Source organism: Lepidothrix coronata, unplaced genomic scaffold, assembly GCF_001604755.1.
Source record: "Lepidothrix coronata isolate B3197 unplaced genomic scaffold, Lepidothrix_coronata-1.0 Scaffold253, whole genome shotgun sequence".
In the NCBI taxonomy this organism is placed as follows: Eukaryota; Metazoa; Chordata; class Aves; order Passeriformes; family Pipridae; genus Lepidothrix; species Lepidothrix coronata.
This window is the reverse complement of record NW_016690433.1, coordinates 94,362-116,943: the sequence shown is the minus strand read 5'-3', so window position 1 is coordinate 116,943 and position 22,582 is coordinate 94,362. Positions and strand designations below refer to the sequence as shown.

General features: G+C 37.0%; 1 long non-coding RNA gene across 1 annotated transcript in view; it reads left to right on the top strand.

The window, feature by feature from the left end:
- Window positions 1-22,582, top strand: part of LOC108507360 — a 145,816-nt gene that overhangs the window by 64,342 nt on the left and 58,892 nt on the right. Inside the window, exon 2 of the long non-coding RNA XR_001878094.1 lies at window positions 18,009-18,121. This is a non-coding gene — a long non-coding RNA (uncharacterized LOC108507360). The remainder of the gene's footprint in view (window positions 1-18,008; window positions 18,122-22,582) is intronic.

Genomic DNA, 22,582 nt, shown 5'->3' with positions numbered 1-22,582 from the left:
AAACCAGATTTTCCAAATAGATTGAAACTGTGTGTTTGACAGGCAGTGTTATACATAAAGAAATAGGTTAGTTTGTTTGAGGAGGAGATGGCGAACATCCATACCATTTCTTTAGAAAAGACATCTAATGTAAAGGTCACCTTGTCATCAGAGCAGGTGATGCAGCAGCACTTGGTGCATGTGTTATGCTTCAGTTGCTGTAAACTGACAGTGAAATGTCACTGTCAAGAAATGGTTCAAGTTCCAACCCGTCTGCGCTCTGTTGAGTGGTGGAATTTTCTAGCACATGACTAAGTCTTTGGGCAATGGCTAATTTAATCACCTTTGCTTTTAGGGCTTTTACCTGTTGTGGCTTATGTCAGGAGGGAAACAGCACCCTTTATTTCATTCAATAAGCATTGTGTGCTTGTCTCTCTTTCCTTTGCAAATATTTTTAAGCTATCTTTGCTTATGTCTCTAAGACTGATATCTTCTCTGGGTTAATTGTAATTGGATGCTTTTTGTCTGCAGTTTGTTAGTTCCGTTTTTCACATTATAGACATGATATCAATGTGCTTTACTAAATATATTTCATGGCAATATCCTATCTGTATGACCGGGACCAGCTGTCCAGGGGCACCATGTGGCTATTACTAAAGCAGTCCCCTGCTCAGGCTTCTTATGTGGCTTCTTCTGCTCCCCTCATCAGGTGGTGTCTCCACTTTTCTTTCAAAGTAGACCTACTGTGTTTTTTAATAGCACAGACATAGCCTTATGCTGTAGGACCTGGGAGAAGTTGTTAGCTTTTGGGTCCATGCATTACTTTAGCTGCATCCTCTCTCTTTGTGCACCTCTCTTTTCTCTTCTTTGTAGTTGATCAGGCCTAAAGGCAGGGACAAAGCTTTCTGAGCAGTCGCCTATCTGGGGGGGGGCAGGTATAATGATGGGGATGCTTTGCAGATCTGGGATGACCAAGACTGGCAGGGCTTCCAGGGTGGCCATGGGTTGGTACTCATCCTGAGGAAGACACTACAAAACAAATGATCCTTCTTCGGATGTTTTTTGCTGCTGGGTGCCTTGCCGTTGCCTGCAGCAGGGGCACACCCCACAACCTGCTGCTCCAGTACCACAGTGTGTATTCCCAAGGGCCAATGCAAGCCTGGAATGAAATGCATGTTGAAGGTCCAAGGTAAGCTCTTACCTATGGGGAGAGAATGTATCTTGTACACTTACCTGAAGACTTGGTTTGGGCATGAGTGACATGTAGGGTTTTGCTCTCCTATCAATCCTGCCACTAATAATAGTCCTGTTATGCTCTTAACATATACCACTGTCCTTCTGAATCAAAACCTAAATGTACCAATTCTGAGCAGTACAGTAACAGTATCATAGTGATTCTGAGGGATTCTGCTTTATGTGTAAGCTGCACAGTGTGTTTTGACAGTGTTCTTTATTTAGTCTTGTGATTGATTACTCCATGCCTCAGTGACATGTATAGTGACAAGAAAATACAAAGTATGGAAGAATTTAAAAAAAGGGTTGCTGTAGTCCAGGTGATAGGCACCGTGGTGAGAAAAAAAGCTCTTTGCATCCCTACCTCTGCCACAAGTTGGTAAGATGTTTTCAAGGAAGTTATTTAGTATCTGTTCCCCATTCCCTGCCTCAGATTCACTCCTGAACATTTACAGAAAGTACAGTGTAATTTATGGGTCTCTTCTAAAGATAACCCTGCTTTCCGACTTCAGGCTATAACTTATAGGAAGCAAATAATTTCTGTTGTATATGAGACTGACAATGTCTCATTATTGAATGGTTAGAGGTTCAAAGAACAAGTTTTGGCGATTGTAGTGTAATTTGATTTATGCCTTTCAGTATAGTAATAGATATGAAATGCAACTTAAAATACTGAAAGCATCATCTGTTCTCCTGTGCTTGTGAGACAGAACAACTTGTGTTGTGTACTGCCAATAACTGCACATCAAACATTATTGGTATGTGGAATTTGTTGCATATGAGAAACACCCTTAGATTTTTATTTTCCTTTGATAATTGGGAGTCATTCTTCTTTTTTAATAAGCGTTTTTAAAAAATAGTTCTGGAATGTCACATCACTTCTACTGGCACAAATCTGGAGGAATATACATGCCTTGGAACACCTCTCTCCCATAGTGGGCAGAGACACAGATTCACTGAAGAAGAAAACATTGGTTTTGATTGCAAAATAAGTACTTTACTCTCAGTTTTAGTCTTTGAATTCTTGACTGTGACTTCATCTCCTCCAATATAAATCACCATAGTTATGCAAAGGCATAACTTTGAATGGAGCAGTGCAGTTTCATATTTCCTTGGCTTTCTGTTCCTGGAGCTGAGGTCTCTTCCCTCTGAATTTCTGGCAAAAACATGGAAAGTTAAAGATGATTGTATTTATATGTAAATGCTTCCTGTAGCTCTAACAGACATTTGTATTTCTGAGATAAAAGTATTGGTTACCTTTACTCCCTTCCTTTACCCATCCTTTTTTCGTTTGTTTCCTTCATCATTTCTACTATCCTAAACTAAGTTTATTCCAGTTGGACATTGAAGTAATAAAGCAGAAATGAATCATCCATGCATCTGATGAGATAGACATCTTAACATGAAGTTTTATTTTAATTGCCTTTTATGGAACACAAGGGAATTCTAAGTAGCCAAATGAGCTTTCTGTAGATATCTGTGATTAGTAAAATTGACCATTCCCAGAAAATGACAAACCACAGAAAACTTGCATTTTGACAATAGAAAAAGGAAAATGATAGAAATTAATTCTCATTTTTCATATTATTTGACTACATGCCAAAGCATTTTAAGTGTTTCAGAATTGCTCAACACATTTACAGCAGGAAGCAATAATAAACATTTAAAAATATTAATTTAAATTTTTATCTTTTTCAGAAGCAAAAATACACATTTAAAAAATGGGAATCCCTTTTGGGAAACCTGATTAATTTGAATCTAGGTGCAACTTGATTAAACTGGGCTCTTGATATAATTTCTATAACCTGAATCCTCTTCAAAGGTGGAGTGCAAAGTGGTAGAAAGACTTTCTCAAGGCCTTGCAGGAACAGTATGTTGAAACAAGGACTGGATCATCTTCCTGGTGAAAGTCAGGCTGATACCATAATTACAACAGCATCTGCTGACACTGCTGTCTTTGAAAGCAGATCTCTTCCTGACATTCTCCCAGTATAAACAGATGACTCCAAGGACGTGGCATGTCCAGATTTAATTTAGGTATCTCTAGCCAAGCAATGAACTGAAAAATGAGTAGGTTACCTGTGAGATGTTAGCACATTTCATAGAAAATTGTACAGCTATGGCTGTACAGCTGGCATGAGCTTAAGGGAAATTTTGCCTTTTACTTCTTCATAAGGAAAAATTGTACTTTAAAATAATTATTTTCTCACATGGCATTGAAGGTGACTTTGTATGTGGATTCCTGGTAGGTCCTTTTCATGCTTTAAAATCAAAGTTTAAAGGTTTTTATAGACCCTCTGATTCTTTGCCTTTAGGAAGCACAGATTACATTTTTTTAAATTCTTGATATATGGATATGTACAACTGCGTTTTTTTGTCCAGTCATAACTTCATAAAGTTTTTTATGATATGCACGGTCATTTAAATACTTTTATCTGAAAGTCCAGAATAGTTGTAATAGTTGAAGAAAGACATTCTAGACTTCAGAAAGTACAGACTTAGAGTGGGTCCAGAGGAGGGCAGTGAAGATCATGAAGGGGCTGGAGCACCTCTCCTGTGGGGAAGGACTGAGAGAGTTGGGGTTCTGCTGCTTGGAGATGAGGAGACTCCAGGAAGACCTTCTTGTGACCTTTCAGTACTTAAAGTACAAGAAAAGTGGAGAGGGACTTTTTAGCAGGACCTGTAGCGATAGGACAAGGGGTGATGATTTTAAACTGGAAGGGGGGGTCAATTTAGATTAGATATAAGGAAAAGACTTTTTTTTTTTTTTGATGATGAAGGTGGTGAAACACTGGAACAGGTTTCCCAGAGAGGTAGTGAATGCGCTATCCCTGAAAACATTCAAGATCAGGTTGTATAGGGCTCTCAGCAACCTGGTCTAGTTGAATATGTCCCTGCTCATTGTAGGGGGATTGGACTCGATGATCTCTAAAGGTCCCTTCCATCCCAAAGTATTCTATGATTGTCTTTTAGGCAAGAAAGATTTTAAAAGCTCTACAATGGAGAAGATATGACATTGTTCATTCAGACCCAAAAATATAGAGCAACTCAATATTGAGCTGAAAACATGTCTGAGAAACAGACTCTCTTAAGAAGACACTATTCTTTCTGTCTGGAAGCATGTATTACATTTGTTTCTTTTCTCTCTGACCCTTTTCTTTATCCTTTTCCATGTGTGACATCCATGTGCACCCGCTCCTGCTTTCTGTCTGCCTGTGTCCTCTTCAGAGCCAGCATTTCAGAGAAAAGAAATATACAAACCATTTATTCATTCATTCATCCCTTTCCTGCCTCTTCATTGTTCACAAAACGAGCAGGAAGCTATTTGTGCCTGGTGACTCACCATCAGATTTTACGAGGGGATTATGCTGAACCTCACTGATTCACACACTCTTGGCTTTGTTGGAAGTCAATGTCTTGGCAAAATTTCCCTGTAAATACCATACAAGTACCAAGCTGTTGATCTCGAGAGCTTTAAGTTGTTTTTGCCTTTCCTGGTAGTGGCTTTGCTTCCTGTTCACAACAGTTGCCAACAGGGGGACATGGCGACAAATTCTGTCTCTATTGAATGAAGAAACTTAACATTCAGTTGGTGTGTGGGTACCTGCTCTGCAGCAGCCACTTCCCCTCCCTTCCACACTGGAGCATGCGCTGATTTCTACTTTCCTTTAATTCAAAGAGCTGTCCTGATGAACACTTAAAATCTGATGATGTATTGTTCATGGCCTTTCACTTTGTAATTTTCCTCCCCTCTTACCACAAGAATGCTTCCTGCCCCTTTGTATCTGTCCTTGCTCTATGTCTTACTATTCTTCAGGATGCTAATCTTTAAGGTCTTTTGGCTTAAGGAAGTGTCAACTCTTTGAAACCAGGGAGATTCCCATGAATTTAAGAGTTAGGCAGCAGAATTCCCGCTGGGGATGTGGTATTTACTTGTTCATATTTCTCTAACACTTTCTGCATATTTATGGGCACACACACGATGCAGCTGTATTAAGATGTGTATTCAGTGGCATTTGGGAAGGTCCAAGAGGCAGTCCAGCAGGCAGTAACACAACTGTGTCATTAACTTTGTTTTCCTGAACCCTGCCAATGGCATATTACTTAATTTCTTGCAGAATAAGCCACTATACAGGTTGTATGCAAGATCTTGAAAAGGTCGATTGAAGGCTTACAATAGTGAAAACCAACAAATGTCCCATAGAGACAGGTTTTAGGATGTCCTTCTTTGTGTTGTAGTTTTCTGATTTTTAAAAAGTTAATTTACTCTAAGAACCTTGGAATATTAAGGTAGACGAAAGAGACAAAAGAAACTTTACAGACATGAATACAAGTTTTTACCATCTGACACCCCCAGTCAGTCCTACTCATTCCCCTGTGTTTCTCTGCTCCTGCAAGGCATTTGCTTGAGCCCTACTGTGTCTACTGGCACACGCAGTTTTGCGTAGAGCTCAGTGTAGACTCAGATCTTTGTCTTTCTCAATGTCTAATATCCAGTCAATAAAATCTCTATGCATAGGAAAATAGTAACAAATAGACCATTCTTCTTCACGGCAATGGAGTTGTCCCTTTGTGACATGTTTTCTTACAGAATAAAAATGTGATTTCTAAGCTCTATTGCATGCCTTTCTCACATTATAGTAATTTACCCATTACTAGAATATTGCTCTTACCTTTTGCTGCTAAAACATAATCTTTTTCTCCCTAATATAGGAAGGAGAATATTAGATCTGGAATCTGAAACAGCTAATTCCATAAGTAAAAAAATAACTAAGCTTTATTTGTTGTTAATTTGTTTTCTGTCTTATGTCGTTTACGTTTTTCTATCATCCTCACTCTGGGTGGACTCAATTCAGAAACGACAGTGCTGTAACAGGTCAACAGATGGAATGGCTGCAAGGCAAAGCAGATTAAGACTGAGTATTTCTTGCCCATTTTTTCTAGGCATTCTTTCCTTACTGCTGTCTGTTTCCACTACGTGTTCATTCTGACACTTGTAGAAACCTCACCACTCAGAGACTAGAGTTTTCACTGAGATGTGAGGAAAAAAAACAAACCACTTTGTATTGAGGATGTTGTTTCATTTTGTATTTCTGTGATGTTATTATAGCTGATGTTACAAAAATTGATTAACTGGCATTAGAAATTCTCATTCAGATGAACATTGAAGAGCATCTGAGTTGCAAAGTTTGCTGATGGTGTAAACTTATTTGGGATTGTGAGGGAAACTGAAAGAATTGCAGAGAGATTTTAGGAGATGAAGGTAATACCATACAGAGAAGCCACCACCACATGGTGGCTCCATGATTGTGTCAAATGTCTGGAGGTGGGGAAATAGGTGGGGTATACTTGGGGATCACTTATGTTACTGCCTGGGCATTTACTTTTGGCCACTGCTGGAAGTGACAGTCTGAGCTCATTGGATTCCTCTTACGTTCCTATAAGCTTCTGAAAAGGCACCATGTTTAAGAAGCCAGTAAAGCTGTTTCAAACAGGACAAAGAACTAAGCAAAGGTAAAACATGAAAAAAAATAAAAACAAACAAGCCACCCATGCATAAATTGTACTTGGGAAGAAGCAAGTATAATATGGACAATTTATGGATATATTTATTATTAGGAAGTCTTCAGCTTTCTCACTTTGGTGGCTTACACTCTGATTTATAAAGAAAGATGGTAGCCTCTTTGTGAGAAATGTTTTCAGATCACAGGGCAGAAAAATCTTTAGTTTGGCTGCATGTACAAAGCAAACTTCAGCACAAATTCCACAAGATGAGATTAAAATCATACATTTACAATTGCTGTCCATTAGAAACCTTTGGATAAACAAACTCTGTTATAAAAATGATTTGTTTTTCCTGGAAAGAGGTGGTCATTAATGTTTGGCTTATCATGGTCACTAAACTATAAACACAGTTCCCTGTCACTAGAGTATCTGAGGAATTGCTGGTAGATAGTATTGATCTTTATCGATTTTATTGAAATATGGTGAAATGCAATTCCACATAGGTAATCATTAGTTCTCCTTTTGTCCCTGAGATATCTTTCATGTAGAAGCCAGTCTTAGAGGTAACTCTGCAGTTGTTATGGTTTTAGCATGTACTTCAGTTTGTTCAGGATTGTTGAATGTCTCATTGTTTTCATTAATTCATAGGTGTTTTGCTTTAAAAGCAAATAATTTTTTTTGGAAAGGATTGCGCAGCTGTCAGCTCCTCTGTCTCTGTGTGTAATTGGTACCTTGTTTGATGTAGTTATTGGTGGCAAGAAATCTACCAGTTCAAATTAGGCTTTTTCTTATACAGAAGACTCCTTGTGTTTTTTGGTAGTTACAGCTAATTTATTCCTTCTGAGGCAGCAGTCGTATCACTTGGACTCATTTTACTCTACTTTTCCCTCATATACTTTCATCTGCCTCATTTTGAACTACAGATTTTTAAACTAAAAGCTGTCTACTAAAGTCACGATCACCACCAGTAAAGAGTATTAAACCTACCCTTAAATTTATTTTACTAGAATGTAATCTACCTTTCCTCTCACATTTACAGTTTAAGCCAATAGAATTTGGATGGAGAAAACATAAGATTTGAACTCAGTCAGTTCTGTCATTTTCTTCCATCTAGACATTGCACATTTTGGTTGAAAGCTTGATAAGCTTTAATGTGATATTTCTATTATTTTTCATATCTGAAATGTGCTATGGAACTTGAATTTTGATACCATAGTAATGAATATTCTGTGAGTACCTAAAAGATTTATAGGAATTTCATATGTATCTTTCAACTTACTTGCACTGGGGAATAGGGTTAAATTTGATGTTCTTCTTCTATACAATGTTGTTTTTGCATTATTGATCTACTATATGGAATACTGTAATCATATTTGAAGTCTTGATTTCCAGCAGTTTATGCGACTTTTTTTTTGAATCAAACTGCAAAATAAATGGACACAAAGTACAACAGGCTTTATATGAAGAATGTCTAGAAAGAACATTATCCTTTTATGAAAAACAACAGCGGTAGCAAAATACTGATGCAAATGAAACACTTAAGACAAGTTTAGTAATCAGGGCTTTTTAAACAAGGACTCCATGCTTTTTTAAAGACAAAACTAACAAAACATAAACCTATTAAAAAAACATGTCCCCTCATTCTCCCTTATACCTTACGCTTTGGAAAAAAACCTCACCAACTTTTTTTAGTGTGTTCAAAACTCAGACTACTTTTTGAAAATCCTTTAATACTTTAAAAAAAAATCTTTGAACTGATAATACGGTTAATCATCTTCTATGTGAAAAGGATGTCTTTTAAGAAATAAAAAGAAAAATTTCAAGGTTTCTGTAAAGTTGCAAGTTGTAGAACTCCACATGCTCTACAATGTTCCTGAATGAAATTGAAATCTCTTTTTATATGTAATCTGATTTAAAAAAATAAAAGAGAAACAATAAATAGATTGTAATTGTTAAATGAAATAAATTATACAGTTTCTAGTATTTTATCCAGGTAAAACAGTCGTAGCTGCTTTTCCTTTCCTTATCGCCCATTTGATATTGAGGTGCAATACAGGATCACAGTTTTTTTCCCTTGTATGTTTTTTAAGTACACAATTATCCTGTTATTTTGTATAAAGCACAGTTATAAAGTTGCATGGTTCTGTGGGTAGTATGAGATAATGATCATGAGTAATAAGGCATAAATTGTGACCAAAGAAGAGCAATGTGCTTTAATGAAAGCCTCTTTGTTGATGTTGTATTGAATTATTCTGGGGGTCTTATTACGGGATTTTGAAGTAGAAAAAAATGGTAACCTTCCTTTTAAGCATTTACCAGCCTTGAAAACATTCTTCTCTCTGATGAGTTAACTGTTAAGTGACAGCAAGTTTTGGATGTTTATGCTCTCCTCCTTCAACAGTTGCCTATTTCAGAGGTCGGAGGGAAAAGTAGGTTAGTATTGGTGAATACTTTTAACAGTACATAGCAGTGCTTGTCGTTCAAACACGGTGGTGAAAGTTTTCTTCACACACTGCTTGATCTCCTTAATGCAGGTGGAAACTTGCCAGCCTGTCCATAGCAGAAAGAGCGAGGCTTTGCTGCTGTGCTCACAGTGGTATTTCAGAGCATGGGGGCCACGTGCTGAACTCTTCAAGTCTGGTTACCAGACAAGGAAATAATTCAGCATTTGGGCTGGATGTTCTGGAGTTTCCTCAGAGTATAATTTTGCAATTACTAAAACTTTCTTTCTGGGTCTTTAAAAGGAGAAAAAGTCCATTGGCATAGAAACCTATAGCCCGATTGGCTGAATTAGCAAAGTTATATCCACTGAGAAGAGTGGTTGAGGAGCTGTTTCATTTTTACTGTGCAAATACTGCTGTCTCTTGTGCGCAAGCATTTGCACCTCTTCCATCTACAGAAAAGGTACAGCATAAAGAGTAGTTTCAGAGGAAGGTGTTCTACTGGAGTCTATCAAGGCCGAGAACTATGATTTCTCTTTCCATTTGTGTTTCTAATTTCTATTCTAATGGAACAAAACAAGTGATATGTTTCTTCTACCTAAAGTTTATGAAGTGCTTATCCGTCCATATTATAGCATGTTCTTATTTGCCTTTTGGAAGCTTTTTTAATATCTGAAGCTTAGCCTTTAGGTCATAGCTTTTATAAATTTAGCATAAGCCTTTAATCTCTCTAAAATGATTTTTGTATGTAACTTATTCTCATAATTGTTACTAATAAAGCTACCACATACCAGGGAACAGTGCGTTCTTGTAGTATCAGAATTCTTTATCTTATTTGTTTAGATCCTATTAGCAGAAAAAAATATTCCCTTTCTCTTACTTACCCAAAAAAGACCTTCCTAGACAATATAACAGAGCGAGAGTAATGCAGAAAAAGAATAAAAAGAATATTCAGATTTGGCTAACAACATCTTGATCAGAAAAGCAGTATTTTTTTAGGGAAAAGGATGCTAATTTTTTCCTTTTTTTCTTTCTTTTTTTTTTGGGGGGGGTACCTGGGGTTAAGATACAATAAGAATTATGCTAAAGCAGTAAAAAAAATAGCTTTTTAAACATTGGGTTTTATCACCCATATAAAAATTGGTAAAATAACTTGGCCATCTGGGGTTTGTATGATATGTACTTATGCCTTAATAACAGAAGACGTCTGCTGAACCAATTTGCTCAGAAGTTTAAAGAGCTGCATATATTGTGAACTGATGGATATTCTCTGCTGCCTCCAAGCTTTTTGCATATTTGTATGTATTACTAATTATAGCAAAATTACTTTTTCCTTAGTAATTTTGCAGTATGATATTTTTACAAAAAAAAATAAATGTAATAAGACTTTATAACTCTACTTTCTTCTCACCTTTTGTGATTTTCCTCCTACTTTCAGGTTGCTACTTCCAATACAGTTGTTCTAGCAATGAGAATAAAATTCGATGACTGTTTCTCAAGTATTTTTTCGTCCCTCAGAGGAAAAAAGCTCTGACACATGAGCCAAGTGGCTTCCTTTCCCAAGAGACAAAGAGTAATTTTCCTCGTTCCTGTGTTCTCTGATTTGAGGTTCTAGCAAAAAGTTGTGCCAATGCACAGAGGAGCTGAGAGTTCAGTACCTGTTTATTAGTCAGCAGAACAGGATATGGAGATGGGGAACATCCTTTACTATTTTGCGTGTTTCTGAAAAAAAAAAAACAACAAAAAACAAACCAGGAAAGTTTGTTTTCCCAGTAATCCTTAAATCTTTCAATTTTCATAGGATTGTAGAATGACTTAGGTTGGAAAGGACCTTAAGGATCACCTAGTTCCAATCCCCTGCCGTGGACAGGGACACCTTCCACTAGTCCACATTGCTCCAAGCTGCATCCAACCTGGCCTTGAAGACAACCATAGCTTCTCTGGACGACCTGTTCCAGTGCCTCAGCACTCTCATAGTGAAGAATTTCTTCCTACTGTCTAATCTACACCTACTCTCTTTCTGTTTGAAGTCATTCTCCCTTGCTCTGTCACGACATGCCCTTGTAAAAAAGTCTCTTTCCCTCTTCCTTTAAGCCTCCCTTCAGGTACTGAAAGGCCACAATTAGGTCACCCCAAAGCCTTCTCTTTTCCAGGCGGAACAGTCCCAGTTCTCTCAGACTTTCCTCATAGGAGAGGTGCTCCATCCCTCTAATCAACTTGGTGGTCTTCCTCTGAACTTACTCCAACAGGTCGGTGCCCTTCCTGTGCTGGGGCCCCCAGAGCTGGATGCAGCACTCCAGGTGGGGTCTCATGAGAACAGAACAGAGCGGGAGAATCATCTCCCTTGACCCACTGACTATGTTACTTTTGATGCAGCCCAGGATATGGTTGCCCCTCTGGTTGCAAGTGCACATTGCCAGCTCATGTCCAATTTTGCAACAACCCACTTTCTCACACTGTCTATACTTATTTTTCTTCAGTTTAGATGATGCAGATGAATTGTTTTCCATTCTGAAGTGGAGATTGGTGATTGGTTGGATTTTTTTTCCCTTCACATTGTATTTTTAGGGGGATTGGGGCAGAGAGGAGTAGTCAGCATTTCACACCTGCATCTGTAGAAGAAAGCATTGAGCAAGACCTGGGGCCCCAGAGGGTGTCTTAGAGCAACCAAGTACATGACTATAAGGGAATCACAACTGATGAACACTAGACAAACACGTTACATCAGAAGTTGCCAGGTGAAGACAACTAATGCAACTAATATGAAGGCCATTAAAGGCAAGACAGTTAAACAGTTATAAGGTCATGACTGACATCAGTCTGTGCACTGCATAATGGTCAATTACTGACTGCTTAAATCACCTTGTATAGTGAGACTTCTTCCTGTAATCCAAAGATGGAAATGACTGCTTTCTTCCCCCCCCATCTTAAGTTTTATCTTTGCTTTCAAGAAACCAGGATTGTTTCCATATTTTATAATCCCAAGTAGCGCATATAGTGCATATACTACACCAAATTTGGTGTCCTTCATACCACTGTAGAGTAGGATGAATGACCTTTCTGAAGAAGTTAAAATCAGTCTGTCAACCCTTCACTTCTGAGCTCAAATCCACGTTTCTGGTGTTGGCATGGATTAAAGGGGAGGTGCCATGAAGCTGTTGAAACCTGATTTTTCCTAGAGAGCTTTTATTACAAGATAGTAGAGGTAGTATTTCAACCTGCCTTTTTTTTTTTTTTTATGAACTGTTTTTGCTAAATGCTAGAATATGTGCTCAAGCCATCAATTCTGACTTTATTCTTTGTCTTCCTACTTTATTCATATCTCACACCAGCAAAAGGTACTGAAATAACTATGGAAAAACTGCTGGTTTAGGTGTTATGTAGCACAACAGGCTGATCGGAAACTTCTTTAGTTCTTCCAAATATGATTTGGTTCATACAATATGAAGATACAAATACTTGCTTTACCAAGCAATATCAATGACTGCTCACAAAATTTAGATGTGTTGAGAAGCAATATTTTTACCTATGACACCTCCTTTCTCTTGCTGATATGGCAAAAATATTCTGGTGGGTTAGCCATTTTCTACAAGGTGGAAATGACATATAATGCTGCTGCTGTTCTGTTCCCTTACAGTAGCAAAACAAGTATTTTTCCTCACAAAGAGCTTAAAAAACCATGCGATAAATATCAAGATATCATTGTGAAGCTTCATGCAGATCTGAAGTAAAGAGCCTAAATAAGGACCATGGTTTGCATGGGAAATTAAAAGCAAAATGTTCGTCCAAATACTTCTAAAAAATATTCATTAGAAATAATAGGTACCACTAGTGGAGTCTTACCTAAATTTTTAAACCAAATTGGCACTGTTCAGCAGTAATTTGTTACTAGAAATTTTATTTTAAAATAAATTACAATAAAATAATAAATAATTTACTATACCTCACAGTGTTGAAGTGTTGAGGCAAATAACCTTAAATTCATTGCAAACTTTGTAATGAGAATGTAGTTAGGTGGGGGATGACTATGGAGAAAAAAACAAAGATAGATGCAAGAGAAATATAAATTATGTTTCATAGTTTTACTTGCTCTACTACAGGTAGAATTCACTGTTCAGAAATCACAAGTAAATAGTCCTTCTTTCCTTCAAGTGAAAATCTCTTGTTTCGAAAGTTAATATCTGCCAATTCTTTGTAAAAATTGCTAATTAGTGTTGCATCTGGATACTTGTATAGCTGCACAGGACACTCAGGAAATTGCCATTTTTTAGAAAGCTTTTGTGGCAATGACACTGAGACATACATACAGTCTAAAACTGTCTACACAGTGAAGTGAATTCAGGATAAAATTTTTACTTCATCTTTGGATAAGATCTAAGTCTTTTTGCATTCAGCTGACCTTAGAACCTCTGCTCTCGGAGCAGGCTGCCCTTTGTGCTGTGGGTGGATACTAGTGCCAATAACCAGATTTTTTTTTTAATTATTTTTTTAAATGCATGCTGCTAGATACATTTTTAATTAACTGTGTTTCAAATGCAGCTTCATTCCACTTTTTTTTTTTTTACTTTTTTTTTCATTTTTGGAAAATAGCTTATTAATGGAAGGTCATGTTCTTTGCCCTCTGAGTATTAGACTTTTTGTTTTAAGTGCAAGCTGAATTGGTTAAACTTTGAAAATAGGTCAGTGGCTAGGCTAGTAGAGTTTGTTTAAAGACCAAGAAGCACTTTATCAGGACTCATTAGACATTGTGGTTATAAGGTCTCACTGTTAAAACAAACTTGAGAGTTTCAAGCAGTCATATGCTACTCCACAGTTTTAAATGTTGCATATTTATAACATTAAAGAAACTTTGATTAAAACAACAGTAATATAAGTTGCTAGAGGCCAAAAAACTTGGTCATTTTCTGTATGATTCAGTTTTGTTCGTTATAAGAGGCCAAATGCATGTAGTTTTTCTTGTAAACAACTATTATATTATTTTTTGTTGTGTTATACTAATCAACTGGCATTTAGCATGTTGTTTATGCAAATCTTTGCATGATCAAACCTAATGAGAGGTTTTAGTTTAAATAAAGAAAACTATATAAATAGCAAGCAATTTGAATATAGTCTATGATCTAAAACAAGCTGTCCCTTACTTGTTTTATCATGAGAGCTCTTTAGCACTTGTATGCATTTACACAGTGTGTTGGTCCTGCTTTCCACACAGTGTGTAGCTTCCAGCACTGTTGGGTTTTTGTTTTCTCTTTGTTGCATTGTACCAGGTAATAACCATTTGTTTAAAGAAACAAAAGAGGGTCAAGGATTATACTTACAATTAGAGGTGCAGGTGCAAAAAATAATCTTCTCTGTGATATACTTTCGAAGAATGAAAGTTAAGGAATCCAACATCTAAATATGTAGCCAATGCAAGATATGCATCATGTTCCAGTGGGGTGCATGCAGAGCAGCAGAGACAGTCTCTCTGGGAATGACCGCACGCCAGTCTGCCTGTTCAGGTGAGCAGCACTGGGGCAGGCTCCTATAACATGACAATAAAGGGTATGCTAGTGACTCCTTAATTTCACCTGTACAAGCCGAGCCATTTGCAGTTATCTATTTGAAAGTAGCCATTCACTGATTGTGAAATACACGCAAAATACCCGTGGTTTCTAATTAGTCTTCAGTGCAGGTTGTTTATTAGAAAAGTCCCTTTGCCTTCGTTGAAATGACAGTTTAGATTTCAATAGAGAATAAAGCTTGCAACCTACTTCTGTCAATAATGTTCGCTTCCTTCAAATCAACTTTTCTAATTAGTGACATCAATTGCTAATTCATTTTCCATCTGGGTGCTTGTATAGCTGCATAGGACACTCAAGAAATCACCCTTTTTTAGAGGGGTTTTTGTGGAGATGGTAGTGACACAAATGTGCAGTCTAAAACTGTGTCCACTTTTTTGAGATGTGAATCCAGGATAAAGTTTTTATTTCATCCACAGATACCACCTAAGTCTCTTTGTATTCTACTGACCTTAGAACCTCTGCCCTTGGAGTGGGCTGCCCTTCATGGTGGAGGTGGTACTAGTGCCGCTCCCTGTACCTGTGCTGGAGCGCTGCTGACCTTACGAGGACTGGCTGCAGGGACATGCGGTCCCAATATAATGCTGATGCACAGAGACTGCTGTTTTTTGTGTAGTTATATGTGGGGCTTTAATTTCAACTAGATGTTTTGTGTCCAGCAGAGAAGTCACAAACTCTTACTGTCCACATGTGCCACTTAAGTCCTGGGAACAGATCAAGACACTGGCTCCAATGAGCAGATTTTTAGTTGTTTGTATTTCAGATGTTTTGTCACTTCTGTTAATATTTAGTAGCTTCCTTCAAAAGCCTCTCTGTGGTGAATAGTACCTTATTTGGGTTTGTGCGTCCTCAAAAGATATAATGATGTTAGTCCTTGGAAGGTTTATTTTTTATTTCATGTTCTTAAATAATTGAAAACATCAAAGTCTTTTTATGGCTTTTCATTTTGTTGGCAGTCAAAATACCACAGGAAGGCCAAAACTTGTATTGTTTTGGCTCTGCAGACATCTTCTTGAAAGATTTGAGCAGAATGTGTAAACATCATTTCCAGCTTTTTACATTGGTCACTAAAGCATTCTCAAATGCAGGTCAGAAATCTAGTCCTGTAAGACAAAGCCCACAATTTTATAATGGAATGATGGTCAGGGGCTTCTGTTGAAATGTTTTAATAACTTTGCAATTCACAGCAGTAAATCAGTTCTCTTGCATTTGAGTCACAGTGATTGATCATGTGTGTGTAACTGGTCCACTGACATATAAAAGAATGCATTCACTTTAGACAGCATCTACCTCCTAGTTAAGACAGTGTAGTTATTTAAACAAAAGTGTAGTTCTTCAGAAATTGTAATGTGACTTCAGCAGTTTCCTTACCAGGCCCTGTTCATTGTGCATATTGATGGCTTTCTACATTCTACAGCTTCTTACACTGCAAAGAAGAATATGCAAAATTTGTGAAAATTTTGGAGAATATAGTTTTAGAGGAAAGGGGAGCATGTGCTCATACAAAAGACTCCTTGAGTTCTCTCATTAATTTTAAACTTTTTAAAGGAAAAAACTATGAGAGTGGAAAATTGTCTCACAATTTTCTTAAGGATAAAAAAGCACCAAACTTTAAAGGTTTTTTTCCTAGTTTTATTGTTGTTGTTTGGATTTTTTGTTTTGTTTTCAGTTGGGGTTTTATTTAGTCCTTTAATCACCTGGAAGTCCTTCAGTGAGGTCTAAACATATGCAAGGAGTAATTTAGGGGAAAAGCTAATTATCTGATTACCCACCTTACTGTCTTGGCAGGGCCGGGCTAGTGCCCTGTCATAGGTGCAGAGCTGGAAATGATGAATGATGTAACAAATAGATCACTTTATCTAACTAAGTTTTGTGAAGAGCTTATGATAAAGGTCCTGGGTTTTTTGCGGACTTTGAGAAAAAAAAAGAGTATGTCGCATAAAAGACCCCAGGTAACTGTATGGATTCTCTTCTACATTTTTCCTATTTTGTTTAAATTTACTATTGTCTTCAGGAAGCATTAAATTTTAAAAGTTTGTACTGCATAATACATAGACACAGCAAAGCTGTAAACTTGAAATACTGGTTTAAAATACTAACATATTCATATAAATACTGTCTTCATCAGTAAAATATTTTTTTCAAAACAGGTGCATTTTGACGTGTGTTTCAGTAATAACAGGGGCAGGTTAGGCAGTTTATTTTCTCTCTGTGCCTACCCCTGAGCTGCTTCAACCGTGGTGGAAGTTTCCCATCCCTTTTTGCTTTGAGGAAGCAAAGAAAACCAATCAACCAGACACTAACAACAAAGTATAACCAACACACAAAAACCCCCAAACAAACTCAAACCACCAGAGCCAACAACCCTATATTTGTCAAATTTTCAGTTTGAGCCACTATTTCAGTTTCAGTTGTAGCACTTCCTGGGAATTTGAAGGAACCATGAAAGAATGGTTCCGTTAAAAAAATTCTTTCAAGAAGGCCTACTAAGGATTAATTGGGAGAAAACAAGATTGTTTTCAAAAAAACAAATAAGTTTTTCAGTGCCATATAGCCACTTGGCCTTGAACCCAGCTCTCTTGCTGTTCTGCCCATCAGCAGTTTTTAAAAATGCAGCATTTAAAAATGCAGTTTTGGGACAGAACCTCAAACAAGCTTTGTAGCACTCTGGCCTTCTTGTTTAGTGAAATAGAAACAAGGAATTAATAGGAATAGTTGCTGTTGATGGGGTGGTGGATGTTTCCTGTTCTGCACATGCTCTTAACCCAAGAGCACGTACCTCATGTTAGAAGTGTTGGCTTTGTCAGCTGCCTGCCGATGTGTGTGCCAGGCTGCTGGCCAGACAGACTGCCTGCTCACGTGTGGTGCTCTTCCCCATCATTAACCTCTGTTGTTAATTTTGGCATGTGAATTTTGTGTGTGAAGTCCTGCATCAGTGAAACAAGAAGGAAAACAAAATAACATTTGAACAATATTGTTTTGAGTAAAATGCCGATGCATAAAGCTGACATCATTAAACAACGTTGAATAAAAGATCTGAATCCTGAAGTCAGCTGAAAATCAAAAAATCTGAAAAATAGCTGCAAATGAAGTATCTGAGCAAAAACCATTGCAGTGGTTGCAAGAGAAGCTCTTGCTGGATGGCGATGGTGTGCAACAGGCTCTTTTGTAACTGTTTTAAAAGTGTGCTTTAGAGAGCAGCAAAGCTGTATTTTAAATAAGGAACACTCAATTCTCACTACTTCAATGCTTCAATGTCTGATTATCTTTTGTGTTTTCTTTTTTTTTTAAGATCTTGATGGTTATGGCAAAATCTTTCTTCAGCTTATGGTATAATGGACTACCAGTTGGATGATTTACAGTCGTCTGAAACATGATATATGCTTCTCCTCTTCCGTGTCCATGGTGAGTTTTGTTTATGTACGTACCTATTAAGTACTTCAGAGAAGGAAGTAAATGTTTTTTAGTGACTGCATTAAATGTTGTTTCCATTGTTTTCATGTGGATTATCCTAGAGTTGTCAATTTACTGAATACATAAGCCCCACTCTTTTTTGTAAGCTGTTTGAGAATGTTTTAAAAACTTAAGTTCAAAAAATAACCATACAGAATTTTTCTCTCTTTTGGAAGATTTTTGAGCTGTGCAAAGATCCCAATACACAGTTTGAAACGTTATCTTTCCCTTCAGCTTCAAAGCATCTTCACCTTCATGTGGCGTGTCTTAGTTCAAATTAGATTTCAAGCAATTGTTCTTTTTTAGTAAGGCACATACCACAATGTATTTAAGAACAAAACAACTGTAACCATGTTACAAATATAATACAAAACACAGAGAAAAAATAATTGGAGAAAGTATTTGGAAAGAGTTTTTCAGTTTTATTTTTGCACTGCATCTCTGTTTTGTGCCTACAATTAATCTGATTTTAGTGCCTGTGAACAATGTTAAATATCGTATAAACAATAATTTTAAAAGCAAGGCTGCTCATACTATAACTGAACTATCACTTCTGATTTACAGTGTCCAGACACACAATAATGAAATCCAAAGCACTAGTTGTTCATTTGGCTAAATGCATTGACAGACCAAATTTGGATCTTAAAATGTTCCACTGGCTACTCTTTACTACACCAGAAATAACAGACCTCTCCAAAGAGGGCAGAGTTTCCTCTCCAAATATCAGGTTAAGTATTTGAGGTTAAAATCCCCATGGTTTCACTCTTCTCCTTTATAAGTATTTAGATTTGGCTCTTACAGTACAGTTTGTGAATGATACTGAATTTTATAGAATAGTTGCATTAGTCAAAGCAGTTTTTGTTATATGCTTAAGTACTGTAATGAAAAAAAGATCGAAGCAATGAAGTTTCTAGAGGTGTGTTTGCACTTAGATAATAGAAAGGTGTGTTTAAATATTCCATATAAATGGATAGAGGTGTTTACCAGCAAAACTGGTTACTATTATTTTTGGTGAAAATGGGTATTTACAGATTGAAATGGACAGTCATATAGCTCTCCTGTGGAGGGCATCTTCTGTCTGCTTCTCTTTTACCAATTTCAGCTGGCTTTGCATTTCAAATTATATGTCTCCCAGGTACTAACCACACAACTCTGAAACTAGGGAGCCAGATAAATAGCAAAGAAAGCATCGTCTCACTTGTTTCCACCTGCAAATCATTGAGGAAAAAAACCTGATGTTGTTTGATGCGTTATCTAGCACCTGTTGATTCTGCAAGGCATTTCCCTGGGTATTCATTGAGTTCTGCATTGTTCCCTAACCAGGCTTTCTTTTTTTGCCAAATTAGCAGATTTGCTCCAAAGACTTGACCTTTTCTTTTCTCTTCTTCCTTATCAGCGAGTGCCATACATTTCTGAGCCTGTTTTTTGTATCCTGAATGTGCATTGATTCATGTTGAAATAAGGACTTTGTGAGAGGTCTGGTGGAAGAATTAACTTCTTTAGACAGAGAAAACTGTCTATCCCATATGTGTAAATACTGCAGGATTTTGTCTCCTTTTGCAGAGATCTACTACACCACATTTTACTGCATTTATTCTCTGTGTTTGCCACCAGGAGAACAAAATCCAGTGCAGTCCACAGCAATTCCTTTGTGGCCAAGCTGAAAAAAAAAAAGTGTGATGAAATCTTAAATTGTTTAAGAAATGTCATTCTACATTGGCCTGAAAATTAAAAAAAAACCACTGCTTTGTCAGTCTTATTTGTTAGAATTGTTCCTCTTTGCAGTCAAAATATTCAAGCAAAGAGGATGTGCTTGTGAAAGGGCATCCTCATGCACTGCCCTTATTATTGTATCCACTCAAGGCTCATGTAGGCTCTCAAATGTCCAGTGAGTTACTCCACTGCTTCTTTTTAACCAGAGGAAGCTAAGGTGGACATCAGGAAGTAAACTGAATGACACCACACGTAATGTGAAACCTAGAGGATTTTCTACCTTTACTACAGTAGATTGCAGAATGATATCTAGAGGCTAAGTAAGGTTTACTCATCAAATTCAAACCCTGCAAGAGAAGAAACAATATTCAAAACACTAATATACATTTAGAATCTGTAAAATAATAATGATAATAATATTTCTAGTTTATTCTCAAATCCTATACCTCATTAGACCAGAAAAACCTACTACAGAAAGGTATGCTAATATGATGAAATGGACATGGTGGTATTTGAGAAGAACTTATGTGAAAAGGCAATAGAATCTCTACAAGGAAGGAATACTGGAAATGCAAAATTGTACATCAGCTGGTAGTTGAGTGCCTTCTGTATTTTCATTCTACTTCATATAGACAACCACTTGAAGAAACAACTCAGCAATTGTGAGATAAGATTAGATTTCTACTACCTGACTTAAAAAAAAAGGAAAAAAAGAAAAAAAGGCATTGAGAAGAAAACATGGAGAAAGCCTAGCCCTGTATCTCAGCTTCTCAATTCAAAACAAGCTGTCAAAAACCATGTACTGAAACCTCCTGTACTAACACTAAACGGTGTAAGCTTGCATTTTGGATATTTCTGCTTCTGAACTCTTGTTTCAGCCTCTCTGTGCTGAAGGCTCCTCACAGTTTACAGATAGTGGTGCAACTGAAGTGCTCTATTTTAACTGTAAATAATCATTAAAATTTTTAAACCAATCAATTTTTGTTATTTCCATTGCTTTCTGCCTATTGTGGAAATTCAGAGTTCTCTAGACAGCTGCTGAGTTTTCTTAGAGTGTTGCTCCATCAGAGTTCACACAGGTGCATTCAGTGAACCTGGGTCCATCTGACCACGCCACCTGCTAGTTGAGCTATTTGAACACATCATGGGCTTTGTTTGGATGACAGAATAAATGGCATAGCAGGTACAGTGAAAGAATCAAAATGAAGCATACATTATTTATGAAAGTAATCACAATCCTACTGAGATATATCCTGAACTGAGGTGCCTGCAGCTAATAGATAGAAACAAAGAAGTAACTGTTAATATTTGTCTTGAAAACTTCTGATTTAGGTGAATTTAAACTAGTTTTTTAATGTTGCTTCAGTATATTCAAATAAAGTAAGAACTCCCCTTTGCCCTTTTACTTTCATTTCCCTGAGCCTTCGCGTACTTCATTTTCGAGCTGATATTGTGATCCAGAAGGACTGCACTATGTCAAGAGTCTTGAATAAATTATGTCACAGAAGCTTTGAAAGCTACAGAGAAACTAGCCTCAAAGTTAGGTATTGGTTTAAAAGAAAGGCCCAGTAACTGAAGAGGCATTGCTGCTGATGTGCTTTTTTCTAGTGATTTTCTATTAGTAGAGAAGCTTGATTAATGATTCTCTATCAGCATGTCCTGATTAATGTGCTAGTCAATGGATTGTTACATCATTTTATTTCCTCTTAAAGAGCATCCTTCTAATGTGAGTGTGATAGGTATTGGCTTTAAATGAACTGCTGCAAACAATTTCTTTATCTGAATGGAGAAAATATTTTCACTTTCTAAAGGTTTGAATTCGTAAACTATTTCTACCAAGTAACTACCTCTACGAGCTTTTTGCATCTAAAAAAAAAATAGTAACTTTGTAAAGCTGCTTGGAATGAGAAGAGGCTCTGTGGTAATGTTACTATTGTGTTTAAATTCTATGCTCTTTAACTGCAGCAGGCTCTTAAAAAAAATACTGGGTTTAAAGCTCCAGCAAACTTGCTTGAAAATAATTTCAATGAATTAATATTTAATTTTTAGCTTTTCTACTGTGCTGCTAAAAAAGCAATGGCAGCCATTTTCTACAAAAGACTAAGAGCTTGCCAGTTTTTTTAGGGTAAGAAAAAAAAGCCACAAGTAAACACTAGTAAACTGATTATTTTTTGTAATTACAATATTAATCTATATTTTTTTCTCATTAACAATTAATGACATAAGAATATATTAATTGCTTCCGATCTGTTTGTTTGATTTTTTTTTTAATATTCTTCTGCTATGAGAATAAAGTTTCCAATGGATAACCAAGATATAGTACTATCCAACCCACTATCAGTTTGATAGGGGAGGATCCTGGAAAGCTGGAAGTGTTTAAATGGTGTGTGATCTAGGAGAGCTGTATCGGTGATGAATTACCTGTGGTGCCCAAGCAGCACTGGCTTCTCCCCTTAAAGTTAAACCTTGTTGAGCTATATGAAATTAGTGGAACTAACTCAGTGAGATATCATTTTGAAGGGAGAGGTGGGTTTATTTTAGAAAATCTGTAACTGAGTTGACTTTGTATGACCAGTCTTCGCGAACGAAGATTTGGAAAAGGTCTTTACCCTTTGAGCCTGCGCAGTGGATTTTTTAGGTGAGACACAGCGTGCGCTGAACTGAGCCCACCCTTTAATCCTGAGGTTCATCTGCCGGGGC